The sequence below is a fragment of the Hippichthys cyanospilos genome, chromosome 14, assembly GCF_059441005.1.
Source record: "Hippichthys cyanospilos isolate Australia breed blue-spotted pipefish chromosome 14, RoL_Hcya_1.0, whole genome shotgun sequence".
NCBI classification, from domain to species: domain Eukaryota; kingdom Metazoa; phylum Chordata; class Actinopteri; order Syngnathiformes; family Syngnathidae; genus Hippichthys; species Hippichthys cyanospilos.
In genome coordinates, this window is record NC_142382.1 from 17,560,045 (window position 1) to 17,580,755 (window position 20,711).

General features: G+C 38.8%; 1 protein-coding gene across 3 annotated transcripts in view; it reads left to right on the forward strand.

The window, feature by feature from the left end:
- Positions 1 to 7,615: 7,615 nt before the first annotated feature.
- Positions 7,616 to 20,711, forward strand: part of lrfn5a (leucine rich repeat and fibronectin type III domain containing 5a) — a 161,653-nt gene continuing 148,557 nt past the window's right edge. For 2 of the 3 annotated variants that reach the window (XM_088433379.1, XM_088433377.1), the window contains exon 1: positions 7,616 to 8,458. The gene's annotated coding sequence lies outside the window, so the exon portion shown is untranslated. The remainder of the gene's footprint in view (positions 8,459 to 20,711) is intronic. The other variant, XM_088433378.1, reaches the window with a different exon arrangement.

The following is a 20,711-nucleotide window of genomic DNA, read 5'->3' on the forward strand; positions in this document are numbered from 1 at the left end:
AGCGCAGGACCCAATGGAGGCGGTCAAGTCAACCCTCACCATCTAGCTAGCCCCCTCTCCCGGCCGGAAGAGGGGGGCAGGAAAAAAGAAGAAGGCTGCAGACAGGCTAATTTAACTAAATGCTTTTGAGTATAGATGTGTTTTTAGTCGGGATTTAAAGATTTCTACCGAGGTGGCTGCGCGAACTTCCATAGGTAGGGCATTCCATAGTACTGGCGCGCGAATGGAAAATGCCCTTGATCCCGCAGACTTCTTTTTAGCCCGTGGGGTCGATAGCAAACCGGCATTTTGTGATCGAAGTTGTCGGGACGGAACATAAGGTGATACTAAGTCGACGAGATAGGAAGGAGCTAAACCGTGTAAAATTTTATAAGTAATTAACAACACCTTAAAATCACATCTCACGTGTATTGGAAGCCAATGCAGGTCAGCTAGAATCGGAGTAATATGATCAAACTTTCTCGTCCTTGTCAATAGTCTCGCCGCTGCATTCTGTACACACTGCAGGCTTTTAATGTGAGACATGGGAAGGCCAGAAAACAAAATGTTGCAATAGTCTAGGCGCGACGTAACAAATGCATGAATTAATGTTTCTGCATCGCTAAGAGAAAGAATAGGGCGAATTTTAGCTATATTGCGGAGGTGAAAAAACGCCGTTCTTGTCATGTTATTAATATGTGTTCGAAAGGAGAGAGTTGAGTCAAATATCACGCCGAGATTTTTTGCAGAACTACTTTGGGAAATAATACAGTTTTCTAGGTTCAGCGTGGTATTCTTAAGCAGGTGCTGATGATGAGCAGGGCCAATAAATAACATCTCAGTTTTATTAGGGTTGAGAAGCAGAAAATTGGAAGACATCCATTGTTTAATCTCGGCGAGGCAAGCCTCCAGTTTACTGCACTTGCACGGATCCGTTATTTCTAAGGGCATATAGAGTTGGGTATCATCAGCATAGCAATGAAAACTAATAGCATGTTTACGTATAATATCGCCGAGAGGAATCATGTAGATGTTGAACAGTAAGGGGCCAAGTACTGACCCCTGCGGGACACCACATGAGACGGAGAAAGACTCAGAGATCGCGTCGCCATAAGAGACACTATGCGTCCTTCCCAGGATGTAAGATCTGAACCAAGAAAGTGCTGATCCCGAGATACCAACACATGATCTAAGACGTTCTATAAGAATATGATGATCAATAGTGTCAAATGCGGCACTAAGATCAAGCAGTAATAATATTGATGAGATGTTGGAATCCGAGGCTAAGAGAAGATCATTCGTCACTTTTACTAGGGCTGTCTCAGTTGAGTGGTTGGCCCTAAAACCTGACTGAAGGAGTTCAAATCTATTGTTGTCTATCATAAAATCACTAAGCTGTTGTGTTACAACTTTCTCGAGAATTTTGGCGATGAACGGAAGGTGTGACACTGGCCTATAGTTAGCGAGATCTTCAGGATCTAGGTGTGGTTTCTTAAGTAATGGTTGAATGACGGCCGTCTTAAAAGCTTCAGGTACAATGCCAGAGGAGAGTGACAGGTTGATAATATTCAAGACAGACGACCCCAAGATCGGGAACAACTCTTTGACGAGTTTGCCTGGAAGCGGATCGAGCATGCAGGACGTCGGCTTTGCTGCATTAACCAGTTGTGTAAGACACTCCAGGGATACTAAATCAAACTGGGACAGGGTAGCCAGACTTTCATGAACCTGATTGTCCGAACTAGCATCAACAATCACAGTTGAGGTGGTGAGCGGCGCTGCCTTTTTTATTTCTTCCCTTATTAGCTGAATCCGCTGAGTAAAGGATTGCATGAAATCGTGTGCTGAATGGAGGGAATTTTGATTAACCTGCTGCTGCTGTGTTAGCTGCGCTACCGTCTCAAATAAATACTTTGGGTTGTTTTTATTAAGACTAATCATTTTGGAAAAGTGATTAGTTTTTGCTAGCCTAAGAGCCTCTTTATATTTCAGCAAGCTATCGCACCAGGCCTGACGGAAAACCTCAAGTTTAGTTGTTCGCCATTTACGCTCAAGTTGTCTACTTAACAGTTTACACGTACGCGTTTCCTCCGTAAACCACGGAGTGCGCCGCTTCGGACGAGTTTTAAGTTTCAGCGGCGCAATAGAGTTTAGGGAATTTAGAAGAACCGAATTAAAATCATTCGCGAGCTTATCGACTGAGCCAGTGAAGGACGGAAAGGCAGCTGTTGCGGAAGGCAGTAATTCAGAAAGTGCAGCAGTCGTTGAAGAATTAATATCACGGCTCTTAAAGCCTTGGTTGTGGACAACAAGACCACACTGAGCTAGGACTTCAAATGTTATAAGATAATGATCAGACATAACGTTAGTATGTGGCAGAATTATGACGTTTGAGGCAGTTAGGCCACGGGTTAGCACTAAGTCTAAGATATTACCATTCCGGTGTGTTGCTGCTTTTATTATTTGTGTAAAACCAAATGCATCGATTATTGCTTGAAAAGCTACAGTAAGTGGCTCTGATGGGGAGTTCATATGAATATTGAAGTCACCCATAATCAATATATTATCTGTGTGAGTTATTAAGTCAGCCATAAGTTCAGGGAATTCATCTAAGAATCCAGAGTATGGGCCAGGAGGACGGTAAATAACTACCACATAAAATGGTGGTGAGGAGCTCGATCGCATAACGAGAGCCTCAAATGTCTTGAAAGTGTGACTCGTGCTCGTGCTAAGCCTAAGATCAGATTCCGAAATTAGGGCGACACCCCCCCCTTTTTTACAAGGACGGGCAACATGTGAGCCCACAAAGTTTGCGGGTGAGGCCTCATTTAATGGTAAGAATTCATTTGGTTTTAGCCAGGTTTCGCAGAGACCAAGCACGTTAAGATTTTGATCTGTAATAAGATCATTTACAAGAAGGGCTTTTGAAGCGAGTGACCTAATATTTATGAAGCCGAATTTAAACTGGGACATTTTTCCCGGACTATTCTGAGTCCTCGTGTTGGTAGTACTAATACCAACAAGATTTTTATGGCTGGGGCTTGCTCTATATTTTGAGTAATTAAAACCTCATCGCGATGTTAGTAAAGTAGGAATTCGATTGTCGACGACTACAGCGCGCATATTGATATTAATATTTCGCCTAGGCACTTTGTCACTAGTCTTACTGATTAAAGAGGCAGGGCTGTTTTCCTTAATCAACACCACCTCAGCAGAAATCTTATCATTGGGGCATTCAGCATTAGGTATTGAAACAGTGTGTGGATTGCAGTGACCTAGACTAAGTATGCTATGTGTGTTGTAACAGTCCAGCCTAGTGCCGGTTAACTCTAGCCTTAACGACTCCACACCCGTTCTAGCAGGCTCGCTACTCGCCTGCGACCCGACATGCTCTAATGTGGGAAGTCATGGAAGGCTCAAACAGTAATCTATGTTTCTAGAAAGAGTGACAGCGCCTTTCCAGTTAGGGTGAAGGCCATCTGTCCTCAGCAGGTCGGGCCGGCCCCAGAAAGAGGGCCAATTATCTACAAACTGGAAACCCTGCTCTTTACAGAAACCAGCCATCCACCGGTTAAACGAGAATAATCTGCTAAACCTCTCATCATTGCCTCTCGCAGGCAGAGGGCCAGAGACAATAACTCGATGCCGACTCATCTTTCTAGCGAGATTACAAGTCCTAGCTATGTTCTTCTTTGTAATCTCAGACTGCCTCATTCTAGTATCGTTGGAGCCGACGTGTATCACTATGTCCGAGTAGCTAGTGTTGTTTGCACTAGTCTGGTGTCTAGCCCTCTTGCGTGTCAGCTCCCTAAGGTTAGCTTCAATGTCGGGTGCTCTGGCCCCAGGAATACACATTACGGTGGCTGGCTTTTTAAGCTTGATGTTACGGGTGATGGAGTCCCCTATAACTAATGTGCGGGAGCCAGTAGACTGAGGAGGAGTTTGCCTAGCGAGGGGGCTAAAGCGATTATGCGTCCGAACAGGCTCACCGCGGCTAGCAGGCTTCTTAGGGCTAATGCTAGCCGGACTAGCGTGTAGGCTACGACCCGCACTAGCCGACGCTAGCGGCATTGCGGGAGGGCTACGGCCCGCATTGTCATTATCAGATGTGTCCGTCTGATCTACGATTATCAGACTACCCTGCTCTAGCTGACGGACACGGCCCTCTAGGAGAGAAAGCCTCTCCATGAGAATAACACAGGTGTCGCAGGTGACAGAAGAGGTGGAGGTGCACGGAGCCATGCTTACCTTAGTACAGCCGAGCGAAATACTTACGCTAGCAGAGCTGCACGAGGACGAACGGAGCTAGGCGCTGTTCAGAGAAACGGCGAATCACTAGCTATCGAAGAATGGAAACAGTCCTCAAAAATGAAGGAAAAAGAAGAAAAACAACACCGAACACAGGTCCGACGGGTGGTGGTAAAAATAGAAAAATATAAAAGAAAAATATCGTTCGTCTCTCCGGCTAAGGCTAAAACAGCGACAGCAGCGACAGCAGCAAAACACAGCAAAAATAAAAACACAGATGTAATGTTCCACTTTGTTGCGTTGTTAGCATGCCATAAGCAATTTAGCATTGACAACACACAGGAAGCACTTTGCATGACCCCAAACTGAACTTAAACTACTACGCTCAAAATAATCCAAAAATTAATGTTATTGTTCCTGTGGATTTGTAAATGATTCCTGGATCACTGGAAACGTAAAATGAAAACATGCAAATTAAACATTCTAAAAAGGTGTCTCTCGCTGCACTCATCACTAACACACCAGCCCTATCTCAAGATAAACAAGTGAACTGCATTCATATTGTCAACTGCTGCAATTAATATGATTAATTTAAAGGGTTTGGGACCTTTTTTTTTTTTAATTATTATTTTTCTTTACATGATATGTATTGAATATAATGCACCACTGTAATTCTATTTACTATTTTTCATGCAATTTTATAGTTTTATAGTTTTATAGTTTTAGCATAGGGGGGGGGGGGGGGGGGGCTTGGAACTGATTAGGCTATTTATATGTAAAAAGTGGCTCAAGAAATGTTACAAAATTAGATTTATCTTCATTTATTAGTATGGTTTTAAACTTATTTCCCCCACACATTTTGATTGATGTACAGTATTAGGTAAACAAGGGGCATACCTAGGTTATTACAAATGTGGGAACGAATTAGCACATGGGCACACCGCTTTGTAAGCAGCTCTCGAAGACTGATAACACTGTGTATACATTTATAGTCAACAATTTATATTTCTTCTGTTACTTAGGTCTGTTTTTAATACGTCACACACACAGTAAATATTAACAACCATAAAAAAGAATGAGACCGGCTCAGTGGCTCAGTGAATAGCACGTCCGCCTCACAGTTCAAAGGTCCCGGTTCAAATTCACTTGGCTCCGGCCTTCCTGTGTGGAGTTTTCATGTTCTCCCCGAGCCCGCGTGGGTTCTCTCCGGGCACTTCGGCTTCCTCCCACTCACCAAAAACATGCATGGCAGATGAATTGGACGTACTAAATTGTCCTTAGGTGTGATTGGGCGCGTGATTGGTCGTTCCTCTCTGTGTGCCCTGTGATTGGCTGGCAACCAGTTCAGGGTGTCCCCCGCCTACTGCCAGAAGCCAGCTGAGATAGGCGCCAGCAAGCCTGCGACCCCTCTGGGGATAAGCGGCTATAGAAAATGGATGGATGGAAAAAAGAATGATAATAAATATAATGTATGCAAAACTAACACTCCATTAAAATTGCAAAACTACCACTTTCCACTTGCAATTAAAAAAAATACGGGGGTGGGGGGTCACCTTCTAGGTCTTAATAATGTAACTACAATCAAAATAACAGCTGCAATCACCAGCAACTCACAGGTACAAGCATAAAAAAATGCTCGTTTGCTTAAACAATAAAAAATACTGTATGCTTAGACAATTGAAGATAATTATTCCTCAGTGGTCTTTTAAATCAGTAACAGAGGTAATAGTAAAGTGGCTGTTTAAACAGGCTAATTTAGGTTTATCTCTTGATTTGCACTGCTTTGTAGTAAAGATTCAAGTCATACATGTCTTTCACTTTCAATGTGCCTTGTCTGAAAATGTGTCACATTTGGGCATGGCGGGTGAAGAGGCGGATGGTGTGGGACCCCAAAAAATGTAAGAAACTGAGATGGATGTGCCTCAAACAAAGAAGCTTTAATGAAAACTGAGGTGGGATCAACAGGAACAAAAATAATACAAAGTAACAACAAAAAACTCTAAACTGAAACAAACTCACAAGAGGCTGCAGAGAATGGAGACAGGAAGGTAGGAACGACTCAGGGGAGCTGGTGGACTTGGACAGAATGACAGCAAGACACTGACCCAGGCAGATGCAAGGGGAACAGTGACCTGAACTAGAAACATAAATAAAACCCCACTACAACAGAAACCCAAAAGAACAAAATCCTGACTGAACATGACAACATTTTTCATATTCATATATTTATTGAGTTGCATATGCTGCCTAAAATAAGATTAAACTGAGGTTAAACTGAGTTAACAGGTTTAAAATAGAGATGCATGGCAGTTTGGGGTCTGGTGAAAAAATAATCCCTTAAAAAATGTAACATGTCAAATATTTGAATCTACTATAAAGTGTAAACTACGTTTAACATTAGTCCTCATAACCATTGTCTGCATTAGTTAGCTCTGCTTTCATACCCTTACAGATTATTACAGATTAATTATCGAGAGTTAATAACTTGAATTTCTTGATACTGTGTTTCATAAATACAGTAAGTGGGACGGGTCCTCAGATTTAAGTCAAAGTACTGTATAACCAAATTCCAAGCCAGAGAGTATCATTGTGATTCACGTGTCAAGCTCAACAAGACACAGACGTTCGCAATCCGATGTCCGTTGTGCTGTGGATGGATATGCAATGCTGGAGGGGATGGTGGGTGCAGGTGACCCCAGGGAGGATTTGTTTTTGGCCTGTGAAGTGTAATTGTGATAAAATATGTATTGGCATCGATTTTTTTTCAGACACTTTGATGTTTATTTGCTTAGACAAACCTGTATAAGTACTGTAAAAAAAATGGACTTAACATTTGTTGAAAGTGTTTTTGTTGCTTTTTCCTAGTGTCACTGTTCAAAGGATACCGTTTTTTTTTATAGACAGTAATCTTATTTATGGTAGGCATGGCAAGTGTGTATGTGTGTTGGGGGGAGTTGAAATGTTTTGTCTTTTCTAGGGGCGGCTTTGCAAAACATAATTGAGAAGCACTGCATCAATGTGTTTGGGACCTTTTGAATTTGAATTCACCTCCAAATGTCTGATTTGGTACTGAATCAGATTTTTTTTTTATTAATAAATTTGAGTAGGAGCAGGTTGTCCCTGATAGTGACCTAATTGGTTGGCTAGTTGATGATTCCAGTCCCTTCACCCCACCCCTGTATCTCACTCGCTCTCTCCAACGAATGAATTAAAGAATAATTAATCAATCATTAACCCAATAATCATTATTATTCTAATTCAGTTGTGGTTTCCGTCAATATAATTTGGATGTTCCGTCAGATATTTTATTTTGAAGACAAAACAGCCGGAAGTTGGCTTCCCTGAATGTCGTGAATTTATTTGTCGTTACCGAATGTACTGTCTGGATTAACTGTGCAAGAGAAACGGAGCGAGGATCACTCGCGTTACTCTTATTAAATTGCCTGAGGTCGGTAAAACCCTAACCCGAACTTTGTTCTAACCTTTATCAGGCCAACAGTTTTTTCCACGCTAGTTTATTTCATTTTATTTGATTTCTTAGGACTACGGCGGACACCGTGTTAAATTAACAGATTCAGAGCTACGATGAGCGAGAAAAGGAGAGAGCGGTTTTCTTCTATAAAGTGAATTAAAATGTTTTGTTAAAAGGTTGAACATTTTACTTATTCCTGCGCACCGCAGTACGTAACATTTTAACGGCACACCTGAGCTGCGTTTGGAATGCGTCTTTCTTGGGATGTTGGAGGAGAGTAGAGGAATTCTTGGGTCACCTGCGCGAAGATAGCGAGGAAAAAAAAACAAGCACTGGTGGGACGGAGTGGAAGAAGCAAGGGTAAAGGGAGGAGATGGGCAACGGCTCAAGTGGCTCCGCGTCAAGTTCTCACGGATGGGATTCTTTGCTAACATTGCGGATGGAGGAATGAAAGACGGAGAGAAAAAACGGGAGAGAGAGCAGAAGAGACGAAGGCGAGAAGGGCGCCGTCGATCGCTGTGTGAATGCAGAATGGACGCACCCCTCTGGAAGACTCAAGTCTAAACCGGTGCAGGATTTACATTCACCTCCAGGGATATTCACACATTCCCCCCCCTGCGCAAACATTAATGGCCTTTATCATTTGGAATCTACATCGTGGAGTTACGACAGTGACTGAATTGTAACAATGGGATTTGAAGAGATAACTGAGCCTTGACGCTTGGCCATCGAAAGAAGGCTATACATCCACCTAAGAAGGTAAAGTTTTTAGTTCATATCATGTAAATGTGCTTTTTTTTTTTTGCATTGTGCGAGGATGCAACCCTCCCTCATCCTCCGTTTGAATTTGAGTGCAGATTTTCAGTAATGGAATGGTTGCTCACTGGGGCTGAGGAGTTCCTTCATATGTTGGGTGTGCACCATGGGACCAGCAAGGGCGTCGGGTAGGGTGGGGTGCGTGACTTACTATAGAATAAGAGTACGTTCCAAGGTCACAGTGCGAGTCCGGTGCAAGTTACACAGGTGCAGGGTGCGTGTGCGTGCGCGGTGACGTGCGCGCGCGTAATCCTTGGCCGGATGTCAGTGCGCTCAGGCTAAATTCCACCAGCTGCCGGGGGTGAGCCAACGACGCGCGCGTGAAAGAACTGTGTGAGCGCGCGCGTGTGTGAGAGAGAAAGACTCAAATGCACAGCCGTGTGCGCGGTTAATGCAGCCAATATCTGCTGAGACAATCCTTCAGGAAATAAGACTAAACCCGCTCCTTATGTTGTGCGTCACATTTTTGTACCTGCCTCTAACCGGAGAGGGGCGGGCAAAGACTGTGCGTCGGTTGTTGTGTGCACTCAGAAATCAAAAGAAAGGTAAAGTGAAGCAAAAAAAAAAAAAAAATATGAGCAGCACCAACACCAACCACAAAACAGTATGAACATAAGTGTTTCAAGTGAACCTTTTTTTTTACGTTGGGCCTCTCTACGTGCTTGTGCGTGTGCGCGCGCGCATGTCCGATTTTATCTATCTATCTATCTATCTATCTATCTATCTATCTATCTATCTATCTATCTATCTATCTATCTATCTATCTATCTATCTATCTATCTATCTAGCCACATATATACATACATGCATACTATATACTGTATATGTGACGATATGATGTTATAATAGACACATTTTCACAAAGTTAATATTATTTTTTATTATTATTTCACCGAAAAATTAAAAATGTATATGAAATCATTGGTATACTGTGTGTTAATTTTACACTCAGTTCTCTTTAAAATTAAATATAATGCATGGAGGTAGTTCAACAGTTGACACAGTTACAATTTTAATGTTGCCAAGTTGAAATTTCTTGTTTTGAGAAAAACACGTTTAAAGTTACGGCTTATTCACCTTTTGAGGGTGTGCATTGTCTACTAATCTCTTATTTTTATACACTTTGATACAATTTGAAGATTTTGACTGCCGGAGAATGAAAGCCGAGACCTTAAGTATGTTGTTGCATTGTCTACTAATCTCTTATTTTTATACACTTTGATACAAGTTGAAGATTTTGGCTGCCGGGGAATGAAAGCTGAGACCTTTAGTATGTTGTTTTTGTAAAAATAACAAAATGGACACCTCTGTCAAAAATATATATTCTCTTCAGGAACCCAAAAAACGAATTTTCGCAGCATAAGCCTGGTTTTATGAAAACAATTCCAATATATCCATTTATCCTATTTTATAGCCACTTATCCTCAAAAGAGGGCACACAGAGAAAAACAACCATTCACACCTAAGGATAATCTAGAATGTCCAATACACCTGCCATACATGTTTTTGGAGTATGAAAGGAAGCCGGAGAGAACCCACATGGGTTCGGGGACATCATGCAAACCACACAGGAAGGCAGGAGCCAGGTGGATTTGAACATATATATATATATATATATATATATATATATATATATATATATATATATATATATATATATATATATATATATATATATAGTAATTAATTATAACAAACTGAGCCACATGGATGACATGGATAAACAACATAAACAAACACCACTGACGTTTTTGTATAACATTTTCAATGCTTATGTACAATACGGGACATTAAATGTTATGGTCATAATACAGTACAGTACTACTTTTGTGGCCCATAAATCTTTTTTTTTTTGTTTTGTTTTGAATTTGTAAATAGGCATGAATAGATTTGAAGCTTTAAGTAGTTGTAAGTAGAAAAGAATATTAATAACTGGCTTTGTTATGACACCTCAAAGCTGTGTGCACTTTCTGCAGCAACTTTGCTGAGAGCCAATTTTTTCAAAAACTGCTCTGGTCAAAATTTTGCTAATTTTGTCCATACCGGGTTATCCTTTTTTGTTTGTTTGTTTGTTTTGGCTTGAAACTAAAAATGCATGGCTAGATCTGATGGTATTGAACATTTTGAGTGGTTGAAAATAAAAAAAAATAAAAAAAACTGTCCTAAATGGCTTTGTTAGGACACCTCAAAAGTGCATGCAAGTGCTGCAAAACACTTTAATGTTTTACTCTTCAAATAAACACTAGAGTTAGCAAAACACTAAAATTCATGGCATACTGTAACTCTTATCTAATATTTTCTAGAAGAAAAAAATTAAATCTTGGTTCCACCACCGCAGGTTTTCCCGATTCTAAAGTAACTAAGCAGCCCTACAATCACAATACTACATTGGATACAGAAACCCTGTGATACATTGGCGCCAGTTGTAACAGGAAAAACACCTCACAAGAATTTGAACTTCTGTCTCATCAGTCCATATACTGTTCTTTCAAAAGTTGAGGATCATTCACCTCTATTTTATTTTGCAAAAGTATGACAAGCCTTTACGTTCCTTTGGGTCAGCACTGGTTTCCACAACTACCTTGAATTCTTCCCAGTCTTTTTGTTGTTGAGTCATGAACACTGAGGGTTCTTTTTTTTAATGTTTGCCCTAGGTGCATTTTGTGACATCTTGTTTGAGTTATTGCTGTGCTCTTGGGATAATATTTGTCAACCCGCTGTTCACCGCAGTTGCACATTTTCTCTATTTGTGGCTAATAGCTATCCATAATTTGCTGGGGTCATAAAAGTGTTAGGAATGACTTTGTAACTCTTCCGAGACTGATAGATGTCATTTACTTTATTTGCCATCTGTCCTTGAATTAATTTGGATTGTGACATTTTGTGCAGCTTTTTTTTTTCAGGTCTTTTGTCTTCATTATGGCAAAGAAGTTATTTTCAAGTGGCTTAAAGCAGTGGTTCTCAAAGTGACCCCCGGGGTCCGTGTCCTGAGTGCAGGAGGTCCACAAAATTATTTGGGTTATTAATAAAAAATAGATATAGTTGTGTTTTTCATTTGATTCTGACTCTATACAGGGGTGTCAAACTCATTTCTACCATGGGCAACGTTGCAGGTATAGTTTCTATCAGATTTCAATGACTGTGAAGTCAAACAAAATGTTAAAGTTTGTCACACACTAACGGAGTTTTGAAATCAGAGGCCTGTAATAACAAATTGTTGTTCTCCCCCCAAAATTTTAAAGTTGAAGACAACTTGCAAGTTTGGTATTTTAGCATGAAACTGGAGAACAAATCAGCATTTCACAGGCCACGTGAAATGGTGTGATGGTCCGGATCTGGCCCCTGGGCCCTAAGTTTATCACCTGTCCTCTATAATAGGGCAATCAATTTAACCACTTTAATATATTTTTAAAAATACACAAGTTTTGAACTTGATCAAAATGTGTTTTGTGTCTACAACTGTTTGCTCATGAGGGTACTTTTTGTGTAAAAAATTACCACTTCCATTTCCACCAAGAAAAACCACTGGGAATGTATGCCATACACTACAATACTTGTTAAAAAAAAAGTGCCAGAGAAGTGAAAATGATCACCAAAAGCCCACGATACATAGTAATCGCCATTATCTATAGTAACACACATATATAGCACATACCAATATATTTCCGCAGTACTAGTTCCAATTTCACGAGAAATTGGACAACGTAATCTATCTTGTTGACAGTGGGCCCCGCACTGATTTGTTATGTATGGAAAAGTTGCTAAATGCCACGAGAATCTGTAGGTAGGTGTGTAATGAAGCACTGGGATGCCATTTCATCTTGTTGCAACTATTCATATACCCACTGACATTTTTTCAAAAACTATGGGATGAACTGTCCCAAAAGGAGTGAAAGGGTTAAAAAAAATGTTTTTGTTTGTTTTGTTTCCGGAAACATTTGCCATGGGGGTCCTTGGAAAATATGCTTTTTAAAATGTGTCACTGACTCCAAAAATATTGAGAACCCCTTGCTTAAAAAACAGTCTGGTGTAATGAAACTTGGGTGTGATCTGTGAAACTGAACGGAACCTTCCCACCAGACAGAACTTTACCCACTATGAATAAAACCTGTTTTTGTCATAAATTTGACATTTATGACAATGTTGTCTGTGTGATCTGACAAAAGAAATGATTGATCTTTTCCAAAATAATGCCACTCTGGCTCTATACTATGATGGGGCTAATTAAAATGTTAAACTATGCAATTCTTGTAAACTTGAACATATATGTGCTTCATGTGGAAACAAACAAAGTAACAATAGACAGTCAAGTGATTCATTTTACACACAATATATTTAATTGCTGTACTATATTTACTTTGCTATTTTTTTATTTTTATTTCAACTATCTCCTTAAAACTTTCAATTGCTATTTTTTCATGTATTTACCATACTCTAATCATATTTGTTTGTCCACGTAAAATATCTTGTATTGAAAGATAAAGGTGGTAAATGTATACACATGAACCACTCCTAATGGTGATAATGGCCTACTGATAAGAAAGCATTATGCAAATGTTCTCTGATATTAGGAAGACAGTGTGACTGAGCACCTAAAGAAATGATAACTTTCACTTCTTTTCTGTTGGGCTGAAGTGTCCTATTTATATGCAAAAATAGAGGACTTTACTATTCCACTAGCTGCATGATAAATGAACTTGGAATTGCAAGTTTTACGAAACAATGAAATACACGAATAAAGAGGTTTATTTTCACTCAGATTTATGGGCACATTTTAACCCAATACTAGGACCAAGTAGACAAGCACTCTTGAAGACAATAACCCAGCGCTTCTCAATTATATTTTGCCAAGCACACACTTGGAAAGAGAAAACTTTTCGGGACCCGCCCACTCTCCGCACTGACTATAATAAAAATTCTATTAGTATACCTAAACCTGTATCCTTTTTAACATAAACAAAAGAAAAAAACAATATCAATCAACTTGAAATTCTTATTTTATTTAATTAAATCATGCATTTAATTCTTATTTTATTTCATTACACTTTAAATGACAAAAACAAAGCCTTTTCCCTGGGGTCATCTGCACCCTCCCTGGCATCACCTCGCACCCACCAGGGAAGCCCGCCCCACTATTTGTGAAGCACTGCAATGACGTAACAACAAAAATACAGGACACAATATGAAACAAAACCAAAATGCAAACCTAAAGGAAAAACACAGATCATCAAAATTATCTTAGTTGCCAAATTCCATCAAGAAAATAGTAATTGGTGTTGAGAAATTATGTTGAAGTGGTATGTCAGGGCTGACAGATTTTTGTGTTGGAGACAAGCAAAGTTTTGGTTGTTACAACAGTGTTATTTTATCATGGATATTAGAAGCTAAAGAGAGTATTAATTGTAACATGATTTTGGTTTTTTTTATTGTGCTAACTGTTAACCCCTGGGAGTCCCGAGATATGGTAATATGCAGATATAATGTAATGCGTTGCATGAAATAAAAAGCTTCCCTGCAGTAAAATAAAACATTTCCTGCAACAATTAGTTTCTTGGACCAAAAGCTTTTGTCAAGTAAAAGTCCCACAATGCATAGCAAGAACTTTCAATTAGGGGAGTCAGGCTAAGCCAATCAATGAAGTCATTGAAACATTTGCAAATCTCAACACATAAAAGTTTCAACACAAAAACATCTATTGCAACCTGTTCCTGAGTTACCATTAAAACCCTGGAGAGTTTCTAATGATATTTTGTTAGAAGAAAATGGTTCTTGGGTTCTCCAGGGTTAAAATTATTAATGCAAAAATTGGGGGAGATGCATGATAAAACATCAGATTTTCAGTATGACTTAAATTGACAATATTTCCAATTTTTAATGGAAGTAAATTTGGTCTAAATTTAACATCTGCAGGGTGTGCCTCTCGACCTGCTGTTTGCACTCATTTAGAAGGTACAGCAGGACGGCATATTGAAAGCTGACGTTTTGACAATCCATGCAATATTTTAGCCTCCGAGTCTTTTTTTTTTTTTTTGATGCTTTTCCCTTGCTATCACACATCAAAAAGTTGGGTCAAAATTTCCCCAAGGGGTTAATGTAATGACATACATTTTTTTTTCTCTGTTTGCTGCAGACCTCTTTCTTTTCAATAATTGCACATCATCTCTTTTTTTGTCTGCAATATAGCAACGGCTCACCTGAGGAAAGACAAACATGTCCACTGTATCAGGCATATGGTACAAGGAAATAGAAGCTGTTAAGACTTGTTTTTATAGGGGGAGCGGGATTTTTATTACAGCTGCTTTCGTCTTGCCCTGTGTTTATCTCAGCTTTCAGCAGCAGCTTTCTTTCACTCTCTCTTTAACTATCTGACAGAGGGTTGCAGGTTCCTGCAGAGTGGATGGTGGAGCTCTAATTCAATTTATTCTGCTGCTGGGAGACGAAGAGCTGAACAAGAGAGACCATAGAACATTGAGAAAGAAAGCTGGTGAGATGTGTATATGAGATGCGGTTCACAAAACCAGGCTTACGTTGGCAAAAAATGAAAATGGAGACAATTCTAATTTTACATAAAATTCCCTTTAAAACGATATATAATATAAAACACGTTTAAAGTTTGGGACATTTTCAAACATCCATAGCAACTTGTACCTTCGGAAAAAGATATTGACCCAAAACTTCCAGGGAGTTTTAAATGACCACTTTAGAGGAAATTCCAATAGCAGGTAAGGACAACATCTGAGATTTGAACACTTTCAAATCTGAGTTTAACATCTCAACAGATGAACTTGGTCAAAAATGATTCTTTGCCCCAAACCCAACAACCACTTTTCCATTAGGCTCGCAATTCATTCCTGAGGCGTCATCTGCCAAGGTTTGCTTGTTCTAATGTTAGTGTGTGTGGTTTTTAATGTCAACACACAAAGGCAAATTTGATTTAAGATTTTTGTGTCAAAACATGATTTGCCATTTGACGTAGCCAAGTGGTGCGCAGAACATAAAGAAAATTCTTCGTGATGACATTTAAAGGGATTAACACATGGTTTGGATTTTTATTTACTTGGTAAGAAAAGCATCAATATTGCAACGACGTCCCTCCAAATATGCAGCTTGCATTAAGGCACAGGGTGACTCGATTTGCAATGAAGAGACGTGATCTTTTCAATTTCAGACTTCATATTTCATTCCTCATTTTTATTTACATAGCATCTCAAATAAATGGGCATACAAGAGGAAATTTGTATATAGCAGACTAAATTGTCAACATGATGTGCCACCGATAGTAGATAATCATCATGATTGATGACAGTGAGGATCTATCAAACCTTTATTATTTTTTCTTTTCTTATTTACAATACATTTTTAAATTACCGTAGTTGCCGCACTATAAGGGTTAACTTAAACCTAAAAGCCTTAACTTTTTTTCAAAAAGCGGATGGTGCGCCTTATAATTCGGTGTGCCTTAAATATGGATCAATGTTGAGATTGGGATTCGTAGACGGGAAATAAACTGATAATGTAACATTTACCTGTTTCTTTTGTGTGTTTACAGTTGAACAAGGTTGATCAGATTGACATTGAGTTATTATGCTATTGAGAGTTTAGAGTTATTATTTGAGTTATTATTGTTATTACTTTGAGCATTGCTATATTGTGATTGTGATTGCTGTTAAAAGATAAACCGTCACTGAAATACTAAATAAAACATAAGACAGTTGTTTATTCAATTTGGGAGTGAATGGAGTTGTCAGAAAGCTGGTTTGTAATATACTAATAAAGTTTGACTGCTTCTACTGTTGTGCCTTAAAATGTGGTGCGCCTTATATATGGAAAAAGTTCTAAAATATGTAATTAATTGGGGGTGCGCCTTATAATCCAGTGCGCCTTATAGTGCATAAAATACGGTACGTGTTTAATCAAAAGGCATTTTAAAACGTTTACTTTTTTGTTTTAAACTTTGACTCTTTCCATGGTGGGTGGCGAGGTGGCCGCTCATCATTGTAAACATCTTGCTTGATTGCATAGATTGAATATGAGAAAAGAAAGATACCCTGGAACTCATGATGAATAAGATGACATGATGTGCCTGCAATGACGTGAGGGACAGCTTGTTTGCACAATATGCATTTCACAGTTGTGGCGGCATGGTAGGTTGGTACTGCTGTTCGTCTATTTTATTTCTGCTTAATGTTGTGCTAAAGTGTCACATTATCGGTGTTTTGGACATTCATTGATCACTTTGTTAAATTAGGTAACTCATGTAGGTAACTCGTTAAATGATGTTCAAGAAGACGGGTCATTCAGTGGCAAATTCAAAGGAACGTGCTAGCTAGCCCTGGTTGCAGGTCTATATAATGAAAAATATTCTTACTCTAATAACAGAAGTTGTTTTGATTAAAAAAAAAAGCATCCTGTGTGTGTGTGTGTGCGTGTGTGTCCATATATATATATATATATATATATATATATATATATATATATATATATATATATATATATATATATACAGTTTTTTTCAGGTGTCATTGCTTATGGGTTCTGTGAACATTCGCTGTGCTCACTCGATACTTAAAGAGACTTCCAACCAATGTTCCCTCTAAGTTGCACACGTCCAATTGCACACTGCTCTCACCCTCTCAGCACATACGAAATGTATACAGCACATAGGAAATGTATACAGCACATAAAAATAATAAAAAATAAAACACTACATTATATGTGTATGTATTATTTGTATGTAGTGTTTTGTATTTTCATATTCACCTCATACAAAAATAAAGTTTACTTGGCACAAGTGGTTGACAGAGTGTGAAGAAAAATGTGGTTGTGGTTGAAAAATTCAGACTGAAATGTGCACAATGTAGTGTAAGCATTGTCACACAGACCCTGCGCTCCACCGAAGATGCCCACTAAAGCTAAATTTACATTCTATCGTCGCTCCACCGAAGATGCCCACTAAAGTTAAATTTCCATTTTCTCGTCTTATGTGCTGCTGCTTTTTAGTGATACGATGATGTAGCAACATGCAGAGGGTTATATGCGTATGTTAATTATGAGTTCTATTGATTTGTGGATTGTTTATTACCATGGTGACCTGCTCAATATGGGCTAACTAATATGTTTGTAACACTTATTGGACAGGTTTAAAAAAAAAAAATCCAAGGTGAAATGGATCAAAAGTGAACAAAAATCATTGTGATGTGTTTGGCAGCATGTCAATTGGAGATGCATTGTTACAATTTCGTGCTGGATGAGACTTCTCACCTCACCGATTCCCTCATAAATGGCAGGCAATAAGTGCCATGATGATTAGTAGGAGCACATTACCAGTTAAGTTTTGATGGACATCATCAAGTCGTGCTGTTCGCATGAGTTTTTGCATCTCTTAGCTGCCTTGCGTTATCAATGCACAAGCCGTGAATGAGCACACTTTGGCTGGCTCAGTCCATGGCCGTAGCTAGCCCCTTGGATACTCAAGGTAAACATACTCAGAGCCCACTCCTTCTTTGTTTGTTATTGACAAAATGTGAGTGATGCGATGTGTGCTTGTCTGATGTTGTCTGTGCAGTCTGATATTGCTCACAATGGTCCAAAGCCTGCTTAGGTAGTATATGTGAATGCTCAGATGCATCAAAATTCAGAGGCAATATTGCTTGCAATGGACACCAAAAACCTATTTCTAGTGCCAGAAATGACATTGAGTTCATAGCTATAGGCAAGGAAATATGTCTGGTGCATTTAAAGGGATCAGATTATCCGTTTTAATTAGTCACTCAGACACATCAGAACACCAAATTAGGATTTGAATTCGAAACACATAACAAAATGGGAATTCATGCATCACATGTTATGCTTTCAAATTAGATACACAGTATTGTGCAATAGTCCAGGACCAGCTTTATCATTTTTATTTTAGTAATGCCACAAAATAATAATCAGTGGATCTGAATGGTATTTATGGTGTTTAACCACTTTAACATTATTTTAGAACCACACGCCAAAATGTGTGCTATTAATATAGAACATGGATCTTTGATATTTTAGTTTTTAGGAAAAAAAAAACATAATCGAACATGGAACGTATCAACACGTTTCCTGTCATAGTTTTAACGTTGTTGGCACGTGAAGCTCATGTTCATATCTATAGTAATTCCACTCGCTTCCCAGAATGTATTTCATGCTGCAATGTATTGAATTAAATTTTGCATATGTTCTTATATGCTAGTTTTATTCCTAAGCAATTAGTTTATGTTTTGATCATTTTAGCATTCATATTCTTATTTGGTTCAATAATTTAAATGAAAACAGATTTTCCAACAAATATTGGTTGTCGTTAGTTCCTCGGTGAGATTTACCATACAGCATATTTTTTGTAACACCATTCATGGACATTTTCTGACAATCCTTGTACTTTTCAAAATTTAATTAAATGTTTATTTTCCTTATCTAATTCACAGCTCTGTTCATTTTTAACAATGTGCTATTATGAACTTTATAGTTTTTCAACTATAGTTTGAGCTGACAATCTTCACAAGGTTTAGATTCCTAAATTCAAAATCAGTGTTCCCAAGCTTTTATAGGCCTTTCTATATAGCACTTTTCTTCTTTTGATAAAACGAAAAAGTATTTTATGCCGGAGCCTCCAAACCAAGCGGTACCTGCTACTTAGGAACTGTGAAGTGACGGATACCTGCACTTAAGGGCTAATTCCCGGATTTCCCTCCAATGCAGAAATGATGGGGAACGGATTCCGGTTGTGGTTTTCTCTGTTGATGCACAACATGCACTCAACAAAATGTGCTTCAATGTGCAATCAATAGCTCAGTGAATAAGCAAAAGAAAACAAGCACGGTATTCACTTGTGCTCATTGGTCGACTCAAGGTGCGTTCAATGACCACTCATACAGCGCATTTCCAATAGTGATAGAAACACCCTTAATGCACCAAAAAGCAATGACTATGATGTGAACGTATTGCAGAGGATACGTGGAAATATTTAATAATAACACTGCCTTCAAGATGATATGAAACGGTTGTGGCTGCCACACAGTAAGGGCAAGTGTTTTATCGGGCCAGGTGTTAGAAATAAAATAAATATTTCAATCAAAATAATAAATATGTTAATTAGAAACATTGAAACATGACACATTGTTCCGATGGTATTATAGTATGATATCAGATAATTGTATGAGCGCTATTCCAATACTTGTTACTTTAAAAAAAAGAAAGATTTTTTATTTTGAAATATTTTTTATTTTTCCTGGAAAAAAAACGCGAAGTACTGAGACCGCGATATCTAAGACCGCGAAGTAGGAGGGATCACTGTATATACAATACCTCTAATTCGGTATAGTATGGATCCATTGCAAGAACGTCACAAAAAAGTACTTTCGTCAAGGGTTACAGAATTGCCTCTATGTTGTCAATGAGGTTGCATGGATAATTTTTTAACATTGATGCATTATGAAAAGGAAAAAAACAGTTTGCCTTGTCTCCTTAAGGCCTTAGACGTGTCCTTGAACAAGCCAGCATGGATGTCAGCAGGTGGGTGGAGAAAGAGCCTAGGGCAACCTTCCACGCTCTGATCACACAACAGTCGTCACTTGGGTAACGAACATCTCAAGTAAGATGATCAGCAAATCATCTCCGAAGACCTCCATTTTAAACAAATCGGACAAGTCCGAAAATGACAACTTGTGGAACAGTGGGAGGAGCTATTTGGCTTTACAGGTATTGATGATGACTTTAGGTCTTTTCGCAAATACTGGATATTAATATTCAGCTATAATCATATTGCAACATGAGTTTCAGCATTGGCTCGCACTTGTTCCCCCCAACTAAAACAGTATGTTTTTCGATATACGATGAAGAAATGCATCTAAAAGTATTGGCATTTCATCATTTTAAGCACACACACCATGCGTTATAATAGGACAGCCATGAACTATATAACCACTAAAGTCAGGGGTAGACTTATAATTTACTCAAATTGTAGTAAAAAAAGAGCACACATCATACTCTCAAGGTGAGACACACTGAATTACAGTGCAGTGAGCCCCCGATTTACGAACTCCCTGTTTTATGAATATTTCATCTTACGAACGTGGACCGCAGCGTTTTTTGTCCCCCTCTTACGCACAAACCTTTTGTCTTACGAACAATCCAACATGCCAGTCAGTGTGTCCGCACTATTTTTTTT